A 22,068-nucleotide genomic window follows, 5' to 3' on the forward strand; every position below is an offset into this window, starting at 1 on the left:
CCATTTGCGTAGCTGTGTGACGTCATTACATAAACAACGCAGAATATCGCTATTATCACGATATGGGATTTTTTTATCGTTTTAAAAATTATACCGGTATTAACGTAAACGATACGATATAGCACACCCCTAATCAAAAGGTTGCTGGTTCAAGCCTCACCCCTGCCAGGTTGCTGCTGTTGGGTCCTTGAGCAAGGCCCTTAACCCTCAATTGCTCAGATTGTATACTGTAACTGTACGGTAAGTCACTTTGGATAAAGGCATCTGCTAAATGCTGAAAATGTAAATGTAAATGTAGTTAACTTGCCTATTTCACGAATACTGTTGGTGAGCATTATTGTTTAACTGTAAGGGTAGAGTTATGTGTTCTTTTATCCCCAACTTGCTCCCCTTTGATTACCTTAATCACACTTTACAATAGCAACTGTAAGATTTAAAGTGTATTTTGACTAGTTTATCATTCATGTTCTCCATATTTCTGTTTATTTATTTATATTGTTTTTGCATTTTCCCAATTTCCTCCCTAATGTAGTCGTATCCAATTACCCGATTGCATTACACTTCCTCTCTATTGATGCTGAACCCTAATTCTGATTGAGAAGAGCGAGACTGTCACACGCCCCCTCCGACACGTGTGCAGTAGCCGACTGCATCTTTTTACCTGCACGAGGCGAGTTCATATGTGGATCAGCTTTGTGTATGGAGAGCCACACCTTTGTCAATGTTTATTTGTTCTACTCAATAAATAGTATAAAAAAGCATTGCATTGTACTGTGCATGTAATATATGGAAAAGGCAAATAATGTCCTTTTTTCTATTCTATACTATTCTTTTCTTTTCTTTGATTGTACAGCCCCAAAATGAATTTAATACCTGTAAATGCCAAAGGTGCAGAATCTCTTTTTATCTTAAAGAGTACAGAAAAATGTTATATTTTCTTTGAAATTTTGTGCAAGTGCTGATATTTATATTACAACTACCAAACAAGATGTATTTGGAAAAAAATAGAAAAACTCTTTATGTCGTACAAAACACTTATTACTATTACAAAAAAAATTAAGGAAACATTACAATCGAGGGACGGCACAGTGGATTGGAGGGTAGCACCTAGTCATCTTACAGCAAGAAGGTCCTTGGTTTGATTCCCAGGTTGTGCAGGTCCTTTCCATTTGGAGTTTGCAAGTTCTCCCCATGTCCATGTCCATGTGGGTTCGGTTTCCTCCCACAGTCCAATGACTCTCAGGTTAATTGGAGCTACTAAATAGCCCTTGAGAGAGAGAGCGAGAGAGAGAGAGAGAGAGAGATTGTGTGAATGACAACATATCCGGAATGTTCCCGTTTTTTCGCCTGATGAACTTTACCCACTGCAATTCTGACTAGGATAAAATCGTGGTAATACAGACAACAAATGAACGTTGCAATTGGAATCTACTGTGCAAAGGATAGATAACCCTAACCTTCAACAAATTACCACATATACCTGTCCTTATAGGCAAACGTGTGACCTGTCACAATCTCTACCCCTATTTTTGCATCATCGCCCTAACAATGGAACATTAAAGGAGCATACCGAGGAGTTAAGTCAAAGGTCTAAAGCAAGCTGAGACCACACTGAACCATGACCTAGAGAAGCTCCCACTCCTTACCGATTCCTCTGTTGCTATAGGAAGATGGTGAGACTTATTAGTGTTCACATTAACCATTTCCTGTTGGATTAGAAGTAGTAAGGGGAGTAGTGCGAGAATTCACAATGCTATTCAGGTTGCTGAAGGAGCATACTCTCAAAGTGGATAAAACTTAGAAAACCATTCTTCCACTAAAACTTTGGCCACCATTGTGGCTTATTGGTCTCTGGTGATGCTCTAATTACCCCAAAGATACTCCCTAAACTTTTGGTCATACTCCACTTTAGTGCCAAACTCTCCAACTTCATCTATACACTATGGTATAGCTATAATACATTTAATGGTTGTAATTTTTTCTCATTTTGTCTTTTTCTATGGACCTAAGAACTTGGCTGGCATAAGCAATAGGTCAGACCAGGCGATCCTGGGACTGGGATGGCACTGCTATCAATCCACTATGACTAGCAACCAACTCCAAAATAAAACATAAAAAAATAGGCATAGGCTTATTCCTAAGCTGTCGAAGTCCCTCTATACTTACCAACTGAACTGACAATTTATACAAATATGACTTTGGTTTAGAAATAGGGGGTGTGTTCAAAAACCTAGTGAGCTGCCTACATAGGCAGCTGCCCAAGTAGAGAGGATTCTAGTAAGTCATTGACTTATAAGGCAGATTATTCGAACTCGCTACTCAGACAGCGATAACATAGGTTTTGACTAACTAAGCTAACACAGTTAGCCTCATGCCATTCAAACCAATGGGATGGGGTGGCACAATGCGCTAGCATGTCAACTAGTTGTGGGCGATATGGCCCTAAAATAATATCACGATATTTCAGGTTATTTTTGCGATAACGATATTTTTGGCGATATAACAAAACACTGAAAAATATTGTATTTATTTCAAGAAAACACTATTGCAAAAAAAATAATGTTCAGGTTTGATTTAGAATTAATATAAGTTTCAAACACTTCATAGAAAAATGTAAGAAGTATGTAAGAATTACACACACTTTTCTTTATTTTGTCTTTCCAATAAAAATAATGTAACAATGTAATGGCGGATTTAGACAATTTTCATAGGGGTGGCCAGACTGACCATTGCTCACACACAGGGGTCACACAGAAACTGATACTTTTTTCTTATGTGGTCACTCACTCATTTACCTATACAGGCAGTGAATGCCATGTAGAATTGCATCACAAAGACCCGCATAATAATAATAATAATAATAATAATAATACGCTTTTTTTCTTTTCATTTTCCCTGACAAGTGAAAAACCAAAATATAGCAACCTTAACATTATGAGGAAGAAAGATATTCCTTTGCAATACTTTATCATTTGGCTGCCAACTTGTGTGTACTGATGAGACTCATTTGAACCCCAGAGCATGCCAGTGTGAATGCATGGTAAACTAAGTTTAATTTTCTTTCAACAATATGATACAGACTGACCAACACTATTAAGCCAAATCAGCATTGAAAATTGACTTTACTTTAATAGCCTTCTACAATACTGGAGCTTCTTAAAACGGAACATTTTCCTTTAAATAGAAGTGTTATTTAACTGCTATTAAATTGTTTCCCAACAAAATCCGCCTAATTTGGTGGATAACCGCCCAATCTGGCAACACTGGAACGAGCAGAGCCCGGTGGCGCCTTTACTCGTAGCGCGCTTCCTCGTACTCGTACTTCCGCAAAAAAGTCGCCGGCAAAGCGGTGGTTGGGGTTTGGGTTGCCAAATATTAATTTATGGTGGACTTGGAGTTTGTGGAACGAGCTCCTCCACTGCAGAGCCGCTTTCCGCCGTACTAGTTGCTTTGCCCAAATGACCCACGTAACGAACGTACGCCATTTGCGTAGCTGTGTGACGTCATTACGTAAACAACGCAGAATATCGCTATTATCACGATATGGGATTTTTTTATCGTTTTAAAAATTATACCGGTATTATCGTAAACGATACGATATAGCACACCCCTAATGTCAACTAATATCTCTCTCTGTGTACCGAAAACGGTTAAACTGACAAGCCCGAATTTGCAAATAAATGACACTTGTGCATGTTTATACAAATTAAAAATCAATAATAATTTATTTACGTTTGAAAATAACTCTTTATATTTTTCTGTGAGAAAAGTTGTGCCGCACTGAATGCTGGGATTGCCCCCATTGCTAAGGCAGCATCGGATGCTCACTCATTCTTGAGTCAAAACAGCATTGAAATTTTAAGATACCTTAATAGGAATTCCTTGCACAGAATGATGTAATATGCTGTCTATGTAGAGAGCTCCTTAAATTTTCTAACACACTCATGGTTATATAATAATTATCAAAGCATTCAATACTTATAGCTGTTAAAAAATAAATCTAAGGGTGTTTTCGAAAACCTAAGGAGCTCTCAACATAGACAGCATTTTACATCATCTTATGCTTGCTCCAGAGAAGGAGGCTGTTCGAAATCCTAGATGCCTTAAAATGCTGTCTACTAAGGTATCTTAAAAATTCAATGTTATTTTGACTCAAGAACGAGTGAGTATCGAAAGCGTCCTTAGCGGTCAAGGCAATCCCAGCATTCATTGTGGCACAACTTTTCTCACAGAAAAAACAAAACAAAACATGGCAAACAGTGTGGAGAAACGAGTTTTTTTCAAATGTAAATAAATTATTATTGATTTTTAATTTGTATAAACTTGTACAAGTGTTTTTATTTGCAAGTTCGGGCTTGTCAGGGACAGTTTAACCGTTTTCGGTACATGGAGGGAGATGTTATTTGATATGCTAGCGCGTTGTGCCACCTCATCCCATTGGTTTGAATGGCATGATGCTAACTGTGTTAGTTTAGTAAGCGAAACCCGATGTTATCGCTGTCTACGTAGTGCGTTCGAATAAGCTGCCTTATGAGTCAATGACTTATTAGAATCCTCTCTACTTAAGCAGCTGCCTATGTAGGCAGTAAGACAGCAAGGCAGCTCACTAGGTTTTCGAACACACCTTAAGTGACTTGTTACTTCCCATGCCACCAAACTTTTTCTCCTCTGGATCATGTGTTGATGTTGTGACGTTTAATAATTACTAGGAATAATTCATAAAAGTAATAATAATAATAATAATAATAATAATAATAATAATAATAAAAGTAATAATAATAATAATAATAATAATAATAATAATAATAATAATAATAATAATAATAGTTTACTCGCAGTGCCTTGTCTTAAGTACTAGTAAAAAAAATTACCTGTTTTCTCCATGGTGCAACTCAACGTGTTCATTAGCGTTATAATAGCTTTGGCTTTTTTGTAGTTCTACCGCCATCTAGCGATTAAAATTGATCATGAATTCAGGACTGTTAATTAAGCTCCGGTTTCCTCCCACAGTTTAAAAACATTCAGTCAGGTTAATTGGAGACAGTGAATTTCCCTATAGGTGAATGTGTGTGTATGTGTGTGTCTGCCCTGTGATGAACTTGCACCCCATCCAGGGTGTTACTGTGTGCCTTGTGCCCATTGAAAAACTAGGATAGGCTCCAGCACACACCCCACGCGACCCTAATCGGATAAGCGGTGAAGAAAGTGAGTGAGTAATATCACAATATTAAAGGAAGGTGTGGCACAGTGGCTCAGTGGGTAGCACTGTTGCCTCACAACAAGAAGGTCATGGGTTCATTTCCCAGGTGTAGGTCCTTTCTGTGTGGAGTTTAAATCTTCACCATGTCTCTGTGTGGGTTTCAGTCCAAATACATGCTGTCAAGTGACTTGAGCTACTAAAATTGCCCCAGCTATTTCTAAATTAAATTTTGAATACTTGACAGTCATTTTCATGTTTAAATGTCAAGGATGGATAACAGTTGTGTTTATTTTGTCTCAGTCAAGACTCCAAGACTGGGACAACTACTGTAAGTACTTGCAAAAAGCAGCTGCTTCCATCTAGAGGAAACATTAGGAACTACTACCAAGAACTGCTGCAGTTTGTTAAGCTCGATCACCACATGTGCAACTATTTACCAAGTTTTATTAATTAATTAATTAATATTTTTTAAATATTTTATACATGTTCATACAGTAACTTAGATGATTGATTAGGTAATGTAAAAAACTACATAATGTCTTTAATTTAGGAACATTGCTTTCTATTTTCTTATTGACTATAATTAGGGCCCTTCCACATTCAAAAATCACAGATATTACTTATATGTTAAAAAAAAAAAGTGCCACATTTCACAGCCCCCAATAAATAACACTCATAAATGTAATGGTAGAATAAATGGAAGCTACAATACACACCACAGTCTACCTGAATATTTAAAAGACAAAAATTCCTGTCAGTGTTTTGACACAACCCCTCTGCATCTACAGAATTGGTTAGGAGTTTTGTCTAACCAATTGCTAATGTAACTGAGCGTCTTTAGAGTTTGCTGAGTTTATAAAGTATAAAAAGAACTAAACTGTACATAGACAAATTATCAGGAGCATAATACTTGACTTTACTGGCTTGTTCATTTGAGGCGCAACAGAGATGATCACGTGTGTAGCGAAGCAAAGGGAAAAATGCACTCAATACATACACACACATCAAATATTGTCAGCACACTACACCACAGAAAAGTCACACTAACTTAATTACCGTACGTTTGCTAGGACCGCCTCATACTGCATATTGTGCCTTATATTTTATACTGAAATATAAAAAATGTTGAATAACTAAACTCAAGCCTTACATTTTGAATTTTACAGCAACTTGCATATTACATGGGAAACGACTCAGTTCATGGTCCGTGACATGATTTTCACGGCCGTGAATTAGGCAGGGCCTTAACTATAATTCTCTGTGTGCCTACACCAACAAGCATTGCAGTGGTATAGGATTGAAAAGTTTGTACAGGAGTAACTGCCTGTACGCACAGTTTTTTAAAACATAAAACAAGCAGACCTTTTTGGGTACTTTTTGATTACCCCTAACCGTCAGGGCAAAATATTCTTCAGGCAGATGGTAAAAGTTTTGGTTTTTCTCATTACCTTGGCAAAGAGACAACTACTTGGCAAAAATAGTTGTTTGTAAAGCTACGTATGTAACCTCAATTAAAGTGAAGATGAATTTAAGTGACATTTCTGACTATTCCATCATCGCAGGTCAAGTGAGAGAGAAACTGAGAAGGCTTTGTCCTCACAAGGTAGGTGGCCCGGAAAGGGGTATGCCAGAAAATACTTAAAGTTATAAAATGCACTGATTATTAACAATAAAAAAGTAGTGTCACAAGCTGTAGTCAGTCAAAATAATCAATGAGGTCATGCCACACTAAAACGTTCTATGCCATCTGATATCTCAATTGCTGAATGTGTAAAAGTTTGACGGTACGGTACGGTACGGTCACAAAAATGAATGACAGGAAATACATGTCCCTATAAAAGTGTATGTAACATTTTACCTTTAAAAAAATAATAATAATAATATATATATACAGTGTATCACAAAAGTGAGTACACCCCTCACATTTCTGCAAATATTTCATTATATCTTTTCATGGGACAACACTATAGACATGAAACTTGGATATAACTTAGAGTAGTCAGTGTACAGCTTGTATAGCAGTGTAGATTTACTGTCTTCTGAAAATAACTCAACACACAGCCATTAATGTCTAAATAGCTGGCAACATAAGTGAGTACACCCCACAGTGAACATGTCCAAATTGTGCCCAAATGTGTCGTCGTCCCTTCCTGGTGTCATGTGTCAAGGTCCCAGGTGTAAATGGGGAGCAGGGCTGTTAAATTTGGTGTTTTGGGTACAATTCTCTCATACTGGCCACTGGATATTCAACATGGCACCTCATGGCAAAGAACTCTCTGAGGATGTGAGAAATAGAATTGTTGCTCTCCACAAAGATGGCCTGGGCTATAAGAAGATTGCTAACACCCTGAAACTGAGCTACAGCATGGTGGCCAAGGTCATACAGCGGTTTTCCAGGACAGGTTCCACTCGGAACAGGCTTCGCCAGGGTCGACCAAAGAAGTTGAGTCCACGTGTTCGGCGTCATATCCAGAGGTTGGCTTTAAAAAATAGACACATGAGTGCTGCCAGCATTGCTGCAGAGGTTGAAGACGTGGGAGGTCAGCCTGTCAGTGCTCAGACCATACGTTGCACACTGCATCAACTCGGTCTGCATGGTCGTCATCCCAGAAGGAAGCTGACGCACAAGAAAGCCCGCAAACAGTTTGCTGAAGACAAGCAGTCCAAGAACATGGATTACTGGAATGCCCTGTGGTCTGACGAGACCAAGATAAACTTGTTTGGCTCAGATGGTGTCCAGCATGTGTGGCGGCGCCCTGGTGAGAAGTACCAAGACAACTGTATCTTGCCTACAGTCAAGCATGGTGGTGGTAGCATCATGGTCTTGGGCTGCATGAGTGTTGCTGGCACTGGGGAGCTGCAGTTCATTGAGGGAAACATGAATTCCAACATGTACTGTGACATTCCGAAACAGAGCATGATCCCCTCCCTTCGAAAACTGGGCCTCATGGCAGTTTTCCAACAGGATAACGACCCCAAACACAACCTCCAAGATGACAACTGCCTTGCTGAGGAAGCTGAAGGTAAAGGTGATGGACTAAACCCAATTGAGCACCTGTGGGGCATCCTCAAGTGGAAGGTGGAGGAGTTCAAGGTGTCTAACATCCACCAGCTCCGTGATGTCATCATGGAGGAGTGGAAGAGGATTCCAGTAGCAACCTGTGCAGCTCTGGTGAATTCCATGCCCAGGAGGGTTAAGGCAGTGCTGGATAATAATGGTGGTCACACAAAATATTGACACTTTGGGCACAATTTAGACATGTTCACTGTGGGGTGTACTCACTTATGTTGCCAGCCATTTAGACATTAATGGCTGTGTGTTGAGTTATTTTCAGAAGACAGTAAATCTACACTGCTACACAAGTTGTACACTGACTACTCTAAGTTATATCCAAGTTTTATTTCTATAGTGTTGTCCCATGAAAAGATATAATAAAATATTTGCAGAAATGTGAGGGGTGTACTCACTTTTGTGATACACTGTATATATATACAGTGTATCACAAAAGTGAGTACACCCCTCACATTTCTGCAGATATTTAAGTATATCTTTTCATGGGACAACACTGACAAAATGACACTTTGACACAATGAAAAGTAGTCTGTGTGCAGCTTATATAACAGTGTAAATTTATTCTTCCCTCAAAATAACTCAATATACAGCCATTAATGTCTAAACCACCGGCAACAAAAGTGAGTACACCCCTAAGAGACTACACCCCTAAATGTCCAAATTAAGCACTGCTTGTCATTTTCCCTCCAAAATGTCATGTGACTCGTTAGTGTTACTGGGTCTCAGGTGTGCATAGGGAGCAGGTGTGTTCAATTTAGTAGTACAGCTCTCACACTCTCTCATACTGGTCACTGAAAGTTCCAACATAGCACCTCATGGCAAAGAACTCTCTGAGGATCTTAAAAGACGAATTGTTGCGCTACATGAAGATGGCCAAGGCTACAAGAAGATTGCCAACACCCTGAAACTGAGCTGCAGCACAGTGGCCAAGATCATCCAGCGTTTTAAAAGAGCAGGGTCCACTCAGAAAAGACCTCACGTTGGTCGTCCAAAGAAGCTGAGTGCACGTGCTCAGCGTCACATCCAACTGCTGTCTTTGAAAGATAGGCGCAGGAGTGCTGTCAGCATTGCTGCAGAGATTGAAAAGGTGGGGGGTCAGCCTGTCAGTGCTCAGACCATACGCCGCACACTACATCAAATTGGTCTGCATGGCTGTCACCCCAGAAGGAAGCCTCTTCTGAAGTCTCTACACAAGAAAGCCCGCAAACAGTTTGCTGAAGACATGTCAACAAAGGACATGGATTACTGGAACCATGTCCTATGGTCTGATGAGACCAAGATTAATTTGTTTGGTTCAGATGGTCTCAAGCATGTGTGGTGGCAATTAGGTGAGGAGTACAAAGATAAGTGTGTCATGCCTACAGTCAAGCATGGTGGTGGGAATGCCATGGTCTGGGGCTGCATGAGTGCAGCAGGTGTTGGGGAGTTACATTTCATTGAGGGACACATGAACTCCAATATGTACTGTGAAATACTGAAGCAGAGCATGATCCCCTCCCTCCGGAAACTGGGTCGCAGGGCAGTGTTCCAGCATGATAATGACCCCAAACACACCTCTAAGACGACCACTGCTTTATTGAAGAGGCTGAGGGTAAAGGTGATGGACTGGCCAAGCATGTCTCCAGACCTAAACCCAATAGAACATCTTTGGGGCATGCTCAAGCGGAAGGTGGAGGAGCGCAAAGTCTCGAATATCCGCCAGCTCTGTGATGTCGTCATGGAGGAGTGGAAAAGCATTCCAGTGGCAACCTGTGAAGCTCTGGTAAACTCCATGCCCAGGAGAGTTAAGGCAGTTCTGGGAAATAATGGTGGCCACACAAAATATTGACACTTCAGGAACTTTCACTAAGGGGTGTACTCACTTTTGTTGCCGGTGGTTTAGACATTAATGGCTGTATATTGAGTTATTTTGAGGGAAGAATAAATTTACACTGTTATATAAGCTGCACACAGACTACTTTTCATTGTGTCAAAGTGTCATTTTGTCAGTGTTGTCCCATGAAAAGATATACTTAAATATCTGCAGAAATGTGAGGGGTGTACTCACTTTTGTGATACACTGTATATATACGTATATATATATTTTAGCGCATCCAATTGCCCGATTGCATCATGCTTCCTCTCCACCAATGCCGATCCCTGCTCTGATTGAGGAGAACGAAGCTAACCCACGCCCCCCTCCGACACATGGGCAGCATGCCGTATGCATCTTATCACCTACACTTTGGCGAGTGCAGTGCAGCTCAATGTCGTGTACGGAGAGACACACCCTGAGAGCACTCTTTTCTCATCTCTGTGCAAACGCCATCAATCAGCCAGCAGAGGCCGCAACCGCACCAGTCATGAGAGAGAGACCCCATCCGGTTTAGTCCCGCCCATATCTGAACAACAGGCCTAACCTTGTTCATGTGGCCGCTCAGCCTTAGCCGGCAGGAAGAGCTGAGATTCGATACGATGTATTCGAGATCCCAGCTCTGGTTCCAGCAAGTGTTTTTGCCGCTGCGCCGACTTTTAATTTAGTTTTAAAAAGCTTTATCAGTTTTGGGATTATGACTGTATGATTGACTCCCAGCCATTCCGAACAGTACACCAGCAAACCAAATCAAGGCTGTCAACTTCGATTAAACTATTAAAACTGTGCATTTGAGAAAAGAAAACAATGTACTTCTACAACTAATAAGCTACTTGCTTTAAATGCATTGCTGCCTTCTAGCCTTGAACCTTTGAAGAAGAAAAAAACTAATAGCTTTTCTACTTGAGATGCTGTTGTCCAAAAGTCTGATTGGTATTTATTCACAGTAGTGGGAATATATTGTTTTTTGTGCAGTGTTCTGTCCGAGTCTTTACAAGACAGGCCTTGTAAAAATAAAAAATATAATCAACAGAAAACCAAAGCAGACAAAATCAATGAATGTATTTCTTTTCTCTTATCATTCTTTTATAAAGAAGATCAAACTAGCAAGAATCTTTTAAAGGCTTGTCAGGCCACACACTAAACCCTAACAAACTCCAGAAGGATTTTTATCTGAAATATAGCTTTATATTTCCAGAAACAAACAAACTGTCAAATATACAGTACATCACATTTGTGTTACACTTTAGTCATGCAGCCATCTTTAAGCGTTTTACAGGCTCACCATTGCAAAATCGTATAATGTTAAAAGTGCTGTAACAACATTTAAGTCTTTGTCATATATTATTCTGACTCCAGGACACCACTGAACCACAGCAGGAGACATTACCATTGGGTAGTGGTGATTCTAACCAATAGTGATCAAGAGTTTAGTAATAAGCAATAAGCATGTATACACTGATCAGCCACAACATTAAAACCACTTCCTTGTTTCTACACTCACTGTCTATTTTATCAGCTCCACTTACTATATAGAAGAACTTTGTCGTTCTACAATTACTGACTGTAGTCCATCTGTTTCTCTACATGCTTTGTTAGCCCCCTTTCTTGCTGTTCTTCAATGGTCAGGACCACTACAGAGTAGGTATTATTTAGGTGGTGGATCATTCTCAGCACTGCAGTGACACTGACATGGTGGTGGTGTGTTAGTGTTTGTTGTGCTGGTATGAGTAGATCAGGAGCAGCGCTGCTGGAGTTTTTAAATACAGTGTCCACTCACTGTCCACTCTATTAGGCACTCCTACCTAGTTGGTCCACCTTGTAGATGTAAAGTCAGAGACGATCGCTCATCAATTGCTGCTGTTTGAGTTGGTCATCTTCTAGACCTTCATCAGTGGTCACAGGACGCTGCCCATGGGGCACTGTTGGCTGGATATTTTTGGTTGGTGGACTATTCTCAGTCCAGCAGTGACAGTGAGGTGTTTAAAAACTCCATCAGCGCTGCTGTGTCTTATCAGCTCATACCAGCACAACACACACTAACACACCACCACCATGCCAGTGTCACTGCAGTGCTGAGAATGATCCACCACCTAAATAATACCTGCTCTGTAGTGGTCATGTGGGGGTCCTGACTATTGAAGAACAGCATGAAAGGTGGCTAACAAAGCATGCAGACAAATAGATGGACACAGTCAGTAATTGTAGAACTACAAAGTGCTTCTATATGGTAAGTGGAGCTGATAACATGGACAGTGAGTGTAGAAACAAGTAGGTGGTTTTAATGTTATGGCTGATCGGTGTACATTCATACTACAAAAGATACCAGGTCAACCTAAGAATCATGAAAGGGTAGCAAGAACAAACGATAGGAAAAAAAACTATAAACCAGTAACCAATCAAAGCATCAGTGCATGACATTTGCAAATAAACTTCTACATGGACTTAAAACTATTTGGGCATGATGCTTACATGTAACAAACAAACCAAACAAGAATATTTTGGACAACATGGGTCTTATGTCAAAGATGGTGAGGGTAGTGTGATGGTGTGAGGTGGTGCTTCGCTCTATGAAAAAAACAAAGGGAATGATAAAACCTATTCTATCAAAACATAAATGAAAATGTAAGGTCAGCTGTAAGCGAGACGAAGCAAAAGTGTAACTGGTTTATGCAGCAGGACTTTGAGCCAAAGTACAACATCATATTTACATCTGAATAGCAGTAAAGAAAATGAAATGAAGTTTAGAGTTGCCTAGTTCAGGGTTTTTTTAAACCTTGGGTGGGCTGCAATCCAAAAAAATGGGTTGCAGAGAGAAACAGTAATAATTAAATAAACTAATTTTTAAAGACACCACTAAACCACAGTGGTTCACTTATTAATTAAGTATTTTAGTTTAGAGTCAGATGCATTGTTTGTGTTGCCTGGGTCGCGGTTAAAATCATGGACAAAATGTGGGTTGCCTGAAACAAAGTTTAAAAAACACTGGCCTAGTTCATGCTGTGATCGTAATTATTAAGTTAAAGTGTTTCAGTCACACCTATTGCTAACAGGTTTTAAAATTGAATTTTACAAACTCGTCGGTTCGAAACTGAGCTCTGCCATCCGGCAGGCTTGGCGCCTACATGAACAACATGATACGCTGTTGTTTATACAGGGTGGGAGCTGGACGGGACCTCATAACTGATGCAACTACGACCTCTGCACAGAGGCGAAGGATACTGTGTGATCAGGGTGTGTCTCTCCATACACAAAGCTGATCCACATATTAACTCGCCTCATGCATATGAAAAGATGCAGTTGGCTACTGCACATGTGTCGGAGGGGGTGTGTGTCAGTGAAGGCTCTCCTCAATCAGAGTATATGTATATACACTGTACACCAATCAGCTATAACATTAAAACCACCTCCTTGTTTCTACACACACTGTCCATGTTATCAGATCCACTTACCATATAGAAGCACTTTGTAGTTCTACAATTACTGACTGTAATCCATCTGTTTCTCTGCATGCTTTGTTAGCCCCCTTTCATGCTGTTCTTCAATGATCAGGACCTCAACGGACCACCACAGAGCAGGTATTATTTAGGTGGTGGATCATTCTCAGCACTGCAGTGACACTGACATGGTGGTGGTGTGTTAGTGTGTGTTGTGCTGGTATGAGTGGATAAGACACAGCAACGCCGATGGAGTTTTTAAACACCTCACTGTCACTGCTGGACTGAGAATAGTTTATCAATCAAAAAACATCCAGCCAACAGCGCCCCGTGGGCAGCGTCCTGTGACCACTGATGAAGGCCTAGAAGTTGACCAACTCAAACAGCAGCAATACTGTAGATGAGCGATCGTCTCTGACTTTACATCTACAAGAAAGACCAACTAGGTAGGAGTGTCTAATAGAGTGGACAGTTAGTGGACACGGTATTTAAAAACTCCAGCAGCACCACTCATACCAGCGCAACACACACTAACACACCACCACCATGTCAGTGTCACTGCAGTGCTGAGAATGATCCACCACCTGAATAATACCTGCTCTGTAGTGGTCCTGTGGTTGGTCCTGACCATTGAAGAACAGGGTAAAAGAAGGTTACAAATGTATGTAGAGAAACAGATGGACTACAGCCAGTAATTGTAGAACTACAAAGTGCTTCTATATGGTAAGTGGAGCTGATAAAATGGACAGTGATTGTAGAAACAAGGAGGTGGTTTTAATGTTATGGTTGATGGGTGTGTATATATAATTGCTTTTATAATAATGATTGTTTCCAACATGAATGTGCTCCAGAGTAAGACATGGTTTGAAAGCCATTGTTTGATGTGGAGGAACCCCTGTGGCCTGCACTAAACCCTAATCTAGATGACATTTACATTTGCGGCATTTAGCAGATGCTGTTATCCTAAGCAACTGACAACTGTGACTGAATACAATGCAAGCAATTGAGGATTAAGGGCCTTGCTCAGGGGCCCAACAGTGGTAACTTGGCAGTGGCAGGGCTTGAACCGGAAACCTTCTGATTACTAAGCCAGCACCTTAACCAATCAATGAAACGATCAATGTGAAGGCTTTTTGTCCAACATTAGTGCCTTAGAAATGTTCTTTTGACTGAATGGGCACAGATTCCCACATATACATGTGGAATTACATATTTATTATTGTTATTATTATTATGAAGTCTGAATTATCCTGAAGACTTCCCCCACCCACCACCACCACCAAGAAAAATCCTGTAGCATACTTGACTGCTTAATGGAATTTATTGTTAAATCCTATTAGAATGGAATAGATAAGGAAGCAGAAAATCGGATGGGGTTTAATTATCCCTTTAAACTCAGTATGGATGAAACAGCTGGACCTTGACTCGACTAACCACTTGTCAGCCTGTGTTTCTTTTCCAATCATTGAAAATCTGATATTTAATCAGACTTCAATTGACCTCTATCTAAATGCCTAAATCACTTTTCTTATGCTAAACCCAGTTCTGCAGCATTTAGCCACTTGTGGAAATAAGAACGAGTAGATCAGTAGAGCAAGGCTGATATACAGCTGAGTCACATGGTGTGTCAGAGCTTTGTCTTTGTGTTTTGTTTCAGTAATGAACTTGACCTTGGAAAGTCCCTCAATAGCTCATGTAGCTTTCTTTTTCTTTAGTTCACATTCCATGTAGCCACAGGGCACTTACTAGTACTCACTGATCATAAAAATTCTATCTCTCCCTTTTGAAAGTAAAATGAGCATGGAGCTATTTTAAGTTATTTATTTACAACCCAAATCAGAAAAAGTTGGGATAGCATGGAAAATGCAAATAATAATAAAAAAACATTTACATTTACTTTAACTTTTATTTGATTGCAGACAGGATGAACCTGAGATGTTTCATGTTTTATCTGCTCAACTTAATTTCATTTATTAATAAACATCCAATCCTGCATTTCAGGCCTGGGACAGTAAAGCATTTACCACTTTGTAATGTTGTCATTCCTTTTCATCACACTTAAAAGACGTTTTGGCACTGAGGAGACCAAGTGATTTAGTGTTTCAGCTTTTATTTTGTCTCATTCTTCCTGCAAACACGTCTTAAGATGTGCAACAGTACGGGGTCGTTGTCGCATTTTTCCTTTCAAAATTCTCCACACATTCTCTGTTGGGGACAGGTCAGGACTGCAGGCAGGCCAGTCCAGTACGCATACCCTCTTATTCCACAGCCATGTCTTTGTAATGTGTGCAGCATGTGGTTTTGCATTGTCTTGTTGAAAAATGCATGGACGTCCATGGAAACATGATGTCAATGCACTTTTCTGCATTAAAGCTGCATCACAGAAGTGTAAATGACCTTTACCAAGGGCACTGACACAGCCCCATACCATGACAGGCCCTGGCTTTTGGACTTGTTGCTGATAACAGTCTGGATGGTCCTTTTCATCTTTGGTCCGGAGCACACAGCATCCATTTTTTCAAAAAAAGACCTGGAATGCTGATTTATCTGACCACAATACACGTTTCCACTGAGTGATGGTCCATCCTAGATGCCCTAGAGCCCAGAGAAGTCGACGCCGCTTATTGACATGGTTAACATAAGGCTTCTTTTGTGTACTATAAAGTTTAAACATTTGTGCATGTAACTCTGTATTGTAGTGCTTGACAAAGGTTTCCTAAAGTAATCCCTCACCCATGTGGTTATATCAGCTATTTATGCACTGAAATTCCGCCAGATTCCTTGAATCGTTTAATGATATTATGCACTGTAGAGGGAGAAATATGAAAATCCCTTCCAATCTTTCTTTGAGGTACATTGTTTTTATACATTTCAATAATTTTCTTACATATTTGTTGACAAACTGGAGATCCTCTGATCATCTTTGCTCATCAAAGACTCAGCCTTTTGTGCATACTGCTTTTGTACCAAACCATGATTACAATCATCTGTTGACATCACCTGTTTGGAATCACACCATTAGTTAGTTTTTTCACCTCATTGCTAGCCCTAAATTGCCCCCGCCCCAACTTTGTTTGGAATGTGTTGCAGGCCTGAAATGCAGGAATGGATGTTTATTAATGAATGAAATTAAGTTGAGCAGACAAAACATTAAATATCTTGGGTTCAATCAAATAAAAGTCAAAGTAAATGTAAGAAACACTGCATTTTTATTTTATTTGCATGTTCCATACTGTCCCAACTTTTTCTGATTTGGGGTTGAATTTAGTAGGATTTTAACACCACATTTTACACACTTTGGCAGGACAGGACAGGTAGTTACTGGTTACACAATATTCATCAGTTCAAGTCTTTTATGTCAAACACCGTCATGGACAATTTTGTATCTCCAATTAACCAGAGCTCCCGGAGAAAACCCACTCAGACATGGGAAGAACATGCAAACTCCACACAGAAAAAACCCAGAACGCTCCACCTGGGGATCAAACCCAGGACCTTCTTGCTGTGAGGCGACAGTGCTACCCACTGAGCCACCGTTCCGCCCCTATTTGAAATTAAGGTCAAAATGTGCATACATGTCCACTATACTGACCATCCTATGCAAAACCAAGAGCATTAATATGGATTTGTTCCCCTTTCCTCGTTTGCAATCTCCACTTACCTGTAAGGGCTTCCTCCAAATATTTAGAGTGTGTCTGCAGGAATTTGTTGTCTTCCAGTCAAAAGAGTATTTGTAGGGCGTTTGAGTAGTTGTTGCTCTTTGTGCAATGCACTAAATTCAATGGCAACAAAACAGTGCAAAAGTAATTTATAAGTAAAATAGCAAAAACTTCTTCACACAATAATTTTAAATAATTGAAAAACTATGAACTATATTTGTAATTATAAACAGATTTTAAAATACAAGGTTGTGAAAAATTAACTGCCTTCTTTCTGATTGCTTTCGATATTCGTCGCACTTAATATAGAATTATAATAATAATCACATAATTCCCCTTGTTAAAAACCCAGCTACAACCATTGTAAAAGAACAAGTGCTTGCAATAGTAATTACATATCTCATTGCAGCACTGTTTGGAGCAATGACTGCAATCAAATGCTTTCATTACCAGGCTCGGTTTTCTGGCATTAATTGCTCATTTCAGGTTTTACCACATTAGCTCTTAGACTAGGCCACACCAATTACTGTTTATTTCTGACATTTACATGTGCACTTACTTTTGGAATTTGGATCATTGTCCTTCTGCAGCAAAGCAACCCACATCACTATTCGACAACTACCATGTTTAGGTATAATGTATTAACTGATATACACTGATCAGCCATAACATTAAAACCACCTCCTTGTTTCTACACTCACTGTCCATTTTATCAGCTCCATTTACCATATAGGAGCACTTTTGTAGTTCTACAGTTACTGACTGTAGTCCATCTGTTTCTCTACATGCTTTGTTAGCCCCCTTTCATGCTGTTCTTCAATGGTCAGGACTACAGGGCAGGTATTATTTGGGTGGTGGGTCATTCTCAGCACTGCAGTGACACCGACATGGTGGTATGTTAGTGTGTGTTGTGCTGGTATGAGTGGATCAGACACAGCAATGCTGATGGAGTTTTTAAACACCTCACTGTCACTGCTGGACTGAGAATAGTCCACCAACCAAAAATATCCAGCCATCAGCGCCCTGTGGGCAGTGTGCTGTGAGCACTGATGAAGGTCTAGAAGATGACCAACTCAAACAGCAGCAATAGATGAGCGATCGTCTCTGACTTTACATCTACAAGGTGGACCAATTAGGTAGGAGTGTCTAATAGAGTGGACAGTGAGTGGACACGGTATTTAAAAACTCCAGCAGAGGCCGCTCAGGTGGCGCAGCAGTAAAAACACATGCTGGAACCAGAGCTGGGATCTCGAATACATCGTATCTAATCTCAGCTCTGCCTGCCGACTAGGCTGAGCGGCCACATGAACAACGATTGGCCCGATGTTCAGATATGGGTAGGATTAAGCCGGATAGGGTATCTCTCTCATAACTAATGCAATTACGACCTCCACTGGCTGATTGATGGCTCCTGAACAGAGATGAGAAAAGAGTGCTCTCAGGGTGTGTCTCTCCATAAACAGTGCTGAGCTGCACTGCACTCGTCAATGTGTAGGTGATAAGATGCATATGGCTGCTGCCCACGTGTCGGAGGGGGCATGAGTTAGCTTCGTTCTCCTCAATCAGAGCAGGGATCAGCATTGGTGAGGAGAAAGCATGATGCAATCGGGCAATTGGACGTGCTAAAATGGAGAAAAAACATAAATAAATAAAATAAATAAATAAAATTTATAAAAACTCCAGCAGAGCTGCTGTGTCTGATCCACTCATACCAGCACAATACACACTGACACACCACCACCATGTCAGTGTAACTGCAGTGCTGAGATCATCCACCACCTAAGTAATACCTGTGGGGTCCTGACCACTGAAGAACAGGGTGAAAGCAGACTAAAAAGGTATGTAAAGAAATACATGGACTACAGTCAGTAATTGTAGAACTACAAAGTGCTACTATATGGTAAGTGGAGCTGATAAAATGGACAGTGAGTGTAGAAACAAGGAGGTGGTTTTAATGTTATGCCTGATAGTGTATATTTTTGATCCAGCATAAATTCACAATAATCTTAAATGTTTTTTTTTTTTTTTTTTAAGAAATCACTAAAATTCTAATCCTCCCATGAACTATAGATAAACTTTGGACTTCTTAATTATAATAATAAGTATATATTTTACCCAGGTGTATGTGTGTACAGTATTATAGATACACATCATGCTTGAAATGCTACACCACACTAGCATCTTCTTAAATGCTTAAATGAGTGCAAGCACAGCGTGAAGTCCAAAAAACCCTCAATTAACATCTACATTGTTGAACCGACTCAGTATCCTTTTTGCTGCTGCACTGACAAGTCAGGACAATCAGCAGTGTGACGCATTAAGTACTTCTCATCATGGCTTTATGTACATTTTCATTTTGACTTGCTGCTGAAAAGCTGATTCAGACTTGGCAACGTCACACACCCTGCTGTTTATGCTTTATGGTTCCTAAAAAGTTTGAGTCAAGAATTTTGTGCTTTTTAAAACTTTAAATAAAGAATAAACCCAGATAAATTAAAATGGATAGCCTATAAATATTAATGCAAACCTTGGTTCACAAATAAGAGCCGAACTTTTCAATAATTAACCATGTTTTTCTTGATGCCAAGTTTGGTGTGGGTAATTGCATCTGTGAGAAAGCTAGGAACCTAATTTGCCAGGCATATACTGAGGCATAATTGAAAAGTTGGTTTGATAATGACTCTAACCTTTTAGTTAGAGTGTGTCTAGACTGTTGTAACTGCCGACGCCAGCCTGAGATGTGTGTTCTTCCACATTATATTTTTTTGTTAAAATAAAAAATTACTATCATATTGTGGGGGGTCAAAACATTTACACAACAAACTAGACTTTTAATTTGGTTGTGTAATATGGCATTTCATTTCGTAGCATCTCAGTGGGTAGCACTGTCGCCTCACAGCAAGAAGGTCCTGGGTTCGATCCCCAGGCGGGGCGGTCCGGGTCCTTTCTGTGCGGAGTTCGCATGTTCTCCCCGTGTCTACATGGGTTTCCTCCGGGAGCTCCGGTTTCCTCCCACAGTCCACAAACATGCAGCCAGGTTAATTGGAGACACTGAATTGCCCTATAAGTGAATGGGTGTGTGTATGTGTGTCTGCCCTGCAATAGACTGGCTCCCCGTCCAGGGTGTTACTATGTGCCTTGCGCCCATTGAAAAGCTGGGATAGGCTTCAGCACGCCCATTGCCCCCCAACCGCCCTGCAAACCCTAATTGGATAAGTGGTTAAGAAAGTGAGTGAGCATCTTATTACTCCTAAGATTACTGTAAGTAATCATGGTTGACTATAGCTGGAGAGTTCTGTGAACACATATAGTACATATACTGTAGGTTCATTTTGACTTTACTTAATTAAAAATTATATGAGAAAGCTCAAACTATCACCTTATGCTGAGAATAAATGTCTTGATGGCCAGATGTAATTTGAAAATAATACAAAAATAAATAAATAGATAAACGTGTGACATGCTTGGAGCTTTACAATGCCTTGGTCTTGGACAATGCTGTTTAAAAATATCCCCCTATTTTTCTTAATGTAATGAGCAAATATTGTTGTATAACAAATGTAATGACTACAAAAAAACAAATAACCAACTGCACAGGATTGTAATAACTACCATAAAAATTGATATGTGCATAATTTAACATAGCAGATGTTGTGTTGGCAAATGTTTAGCAAACCCACAATTCACAAACTTGTAAACTTTTATGTTTTAATAATTTAGTCACAGGGAAAAAGATGTTGCAGAAGTCATTATTATGTTATGTTATTTAACTGAATGTGCATTTGATGTATGTATATGCTTAGACATTTACAAACATGGTCATGCACAAAAGTACGGAAATACAACCACAAATCAGAAAAAGTTGGCACGTATGGACAATGCAAATAAAATAAAAATGCAGTGTTCCTTACATTTACTTTGACTTTTATTTGATTTCAGACAGTTTGAACCCAAGATATTTAGTGTTTTATCTGCTTAACTTCATTTCATTTGTTAATATACAACACATTCCAAAAAAAAAAGTTGGGACGGGGCAATTTAGGGCTAGTAATGAGGTGGAAAAACTAAATAATGATGTGATTCCAAACAGGTGATGTCAACAGGTGATTGTAATCATGGTTTGGTACAAAAGCAGCATCCAGGAAAGGCTCTCCAGAGGATCTTATGTTAACCATGTCCAGAAGTTGTGTACTGTTGCACATCTTAAGATGGAAGAATGGGACCAAATAAAACCTGAAACACGGTGCCAAAACGTCTTTTAAGTGTGATGAAAAGGAATGGCAACATTACAAAGTGGTAAATGCTTTACTGTCCCAACTTTTTTTGGAATGTGTTGCAGGCCTGAAATGCAGGAATGGATGTGTATTAATAAATGAAATGAAGTTGAGCAGATAAAACATGAAATATCTCAGGTTCATCCTGTCTGCAATGAAATAAAAGTCAAAGTAAATGTGTTTTTTATTTTTTATTATTATTTGCATTTTCCATGCTGTCCCAATTTTTCTGATTTGGGGTTGTACCTTCATACAGAGTATGCACCTTTTTATAAAAGTGTATAGTGAATTATTATAAATGTAGACACCTACTATTTTAGAATGGACTTTACATCTAAGGTAATATAAAATAAAATAAAATATTTACATATTCAAAGGTCTTTAATAGACACTCACCTGGCACCAATCTCAGGTAAGATAACCTGAAAGAGGACTGAACTGCATGGAAACAAGTGACGTTGTGGAGAAAAAAGAAAGTGCACATTCATGTAAATTACCACTTATATGACAAAAAACTTGACAATATTTAGGAATAAATTGTGTTTTATAAATAAACAGCCATACTAGCATCGA

General features: G+C 39.6%; 1 long non-coding RNA gene across 1 annotated transcript; it reads right to left on the minus strand.

Annotated features, from left to right (window-relative positions):
• Window positions 1-1,027: 1,027 nt before the first annotated feature.
• On the minus strand, window positions 1,028-21,948 carry LOC134310338 (uncharacterized). The gene is made up of 3 exons (XR_010011290.1): window positions 21,892-21,948; window positions 17,224-17,334; window positions 1,028-1,267 (listed from the first exon to the last, which is right to left on the minus strand). It is a non-coding gene; the product is annotated as an uncharacterized LOC134310338 (long non-coding RNA).
• Between the last annotated feature and the right edge of the window lie 120 nt (window positions 21,949-22,068).

This window comes from Trichomycterus rosablanca, chromosome 3 (assembly GCF_030014385.1).
Source record: "Trichomycterus rosablanca isolate fTriRos1 chromosome 3, fTriRos1.hap1, whole genome shotgun sequence".
Taxonomy (NCBI): domain Eukaryota; kingdom Metazoa; phylum Chordata; class Actinopteri; order Siluriformes; family Trichomycteridae; genus Trichomycterus; species Trichomycterus rosablanca.